We start from the raw sequence: 2,950 nt of genomic DNA on the forward strand, positions 1-2,950 counted from the left end.
TCAAGAAGGAATGGCAGAGAGAAATAACAGAGCACTGTAACTTCCCTCTCGCCCTCCCTCCCTCTGTCACTCCCACAGCCGCGTTTACGCAGAAGGCGAACACGCACCTCTCGGTTTCTTCCCTCTCCATACCCTCAAGAGGAGGCTGGCTGATGAGGGTGTGAGGATAAAAAAAAGGAGAGGGGGGATGAGGGGGGCAGCCCCGTGGTCTGGCCAGTTAAAGAGGGGCGGCTGTGCAGTTGAGGAGGGATGTAGAGGTGCCGTGTGATGCCTTTGGTCACCGGGCCAGATCTTTTTCCTCCTCCAACGTCCACTCTCTTGTCTCTGTGATTAAAACTCTCAGACACCAACCGGAATAGTTCTATATTTAACTCGTCCTCTTTTGCCAGAATAGGGTGCTGTTAGCAGCTGAGACGAGCTGAATGCTGGATGTTTTGGCTGGCCAGCCCAGAGGGCCGACTCTCTCTCCCCGCTGACCCACGGTGACAGCTGAACCACGCAGTGCCACACTCTCGTCCTGGGAAAATCCAGTGACAGCAGCCACCCGAGCCCACACCACGGTGGTTGAAGGAACCGCCAATTGCTGTCTTGGGAGGGCCGAATGTGGCCAAAACGCTGCAGGACGTTGGCGGCTTTCACAGTGTTTTCGCTCCCGCCTTGCAGAAAACAATCTAATTTTGGGCAAACGCTAAACCCGAGGTAGAGTAATTGCGCTCTGCATCAATGAGTTAACTTTGTTGTTGCGTTAGCACACTTCAGATCTCATTCACCTACCTTTCTATTTGTGGTTTAACCTACTTTTTTTGAGGTCCACCATAAACTCAGTATAATTATACACTTGCATAAAACCAGGTAATCTATGTTGAATAGACCTTTAAAGAAAAACATGTTAAAGCCATTCAGTTTAAATCACAGTGGCATTCGCACCGGTGTCTTCATCCACGATGAAGCAACGTAAGTCTCTTTAGTACAGAAGCTCTTGGATGTTTGCTAGAATAAGAGTGTTTAGATGCTAAAAAAATATTTTCATTGCCTCATCATGTGCTGTGGGTACATCCACTTATCCAAACAGGAAATCAAGTTTAAAAACAAAGCACAGAGCAGAAAATAATGGGCAGGACAGACATACTTTTATTACAGAAATATCTGTAGCCTACTCACCCTGAACTCTCCTCCTTTTTTGCATCTATTGGCAGAAGTTGGACTTATAGTACTTTTGACATGAAGGCAGATACAGAATTGAAATACCTGTGCAAACAGTCAATTTAATATACTTTTCGTACAAATGGAAAATTTCAAATCACCTCAGTTTGTCTACAGGGACCTTATCCACGTTATTACTTGCATGGAATGACATTTTTGAGGTCTGTCTTAAGCTTGAAATAGCTGCTTAATCAGTTCTGTTGCCCTCGGTACTAACATTAATTGCCATTTTGCTCCAAATGCATATTTCTTTCAAACTCAAAACAGGTTCGCTTCACATTGTTTTGGTCCCTAACACAAGTTTACACTGCTCATCATCTATGAGTAGACCCAAGGTTGTTTTAAATCCAGAATGTTCCTTTAAAATTGCAGCTATGTGGTGTTGTCATGAAATTAACGGTGGGACTGTAGTTGTCTGTAGTCACGCTATGTGACAGTTACGTGAATGAAAGTCTGTGTTGCACCATTGTTCTCCCTCGACCCTCCTCTGGAAACGACTTTCAAAAGAAAAATAGAGTGCAGAAAGTTGTGAGGGCTCTGCACTGACCGGCCGCTTCTGCAGTGGGATGTTGCCTTAACTATTTAGGTGTAAGTAAAGATGGTTTGGTATATAGATAAGCAGCATTTGAAGTTCATGAACAAGTGTAATGCATGTCAAACTCTTTGCTGAAATTGGAGGCAACACGACTTTTTGCTGCGATAGAGCAGTGCTGGAACAATAGGAAAAATAACTTGCTGATCAAATCTGTGTCTAACCTGATAAGTCTTATCTGTTACTGGTTAATGTTTATCTTTTTTAGCAGCTCATGACAATCACTGACTTCATTTACAACTCTTCCTAACATATTTCTATTGCCTTTTGCACACGGGTAAACCTTTCAGTGCCATGCCGTCATTTAATGATACAGAAAGAGGCTCAGAAGGGCTGCAGCATCTTATCTGGACTTAAAATTAATGATTTGAACGAAAGGGAAATGTGTGAACCTTACAACACTTTTCTCTCTACATGGAGATCAGAAAACAAAAGACACGACAGCTAGATGAAAGATGAACTCCCCGAGGAATTATTACGTCATATAAATATGGACACGTCCGTGTGTTACAACGCAGATTCGACCCAAGTGTAATATCTTTCATACATAGCAGTTGTTGCCAGAGTGGGTGTGGTCCTGATGTAATGTTTTGCTCTGTGAAATGAAAAAAAAAAAAAGCAACAATTGAGCAGACATCCAAACTGAAAGACAGACAAATAATACCCCTGGTCAAATGGTAATTTATTGCAGTTTCCCCTTTATTTATTTTTCTGAGCAGTATAAAAATGAGGGAATGGAAAGATACCTAGAGTTCACCAGATCTGGAAAAAACCTACATGGAAAAGTCAAAATATGAACAACCCTTTGTGTGATGTTAGGCATGAATAAAAAAAAACTAAACTAAAAAAAAAGGCAACAAACAAACAAAGCGTGATTTTTTGACAGGGAACTTCCTCCCCACACGTCTAGTCATTCTCCAATATCTAAGAGGACAATCTCTCCAAACTGAACTCATGAGAAGGGTATTTTGATTCAGTGCCATAACTTCCACACCCAGAGATGAAGTAATGTGGTGGAATTCAGTGAGAAAGGGGTTTGTTATGATTTTTGTCTATATGCATTGCCCACAGGACGGTGGTCCCGTCTGGGCCCGTCTGGGCCCGTCCAGGTCGCTATGAATCAACGTGGGCTGACCCAAGCAGCACATTCCCACA

The sequence above is a fragment of the Cololabis saira genome, chromosome 16 (genome assembly GCF_033807715.1).
Source record: "Cololabis saira isolate AMF1-May2022 chromosome 16, fColSai1.1, whole genome shotgun sequence".
NCBI lineage: Eukaryota > Metazoa > Chordata > Actinopteri > Beloniformes > Belonidae > Cololabis > Cololabis saira.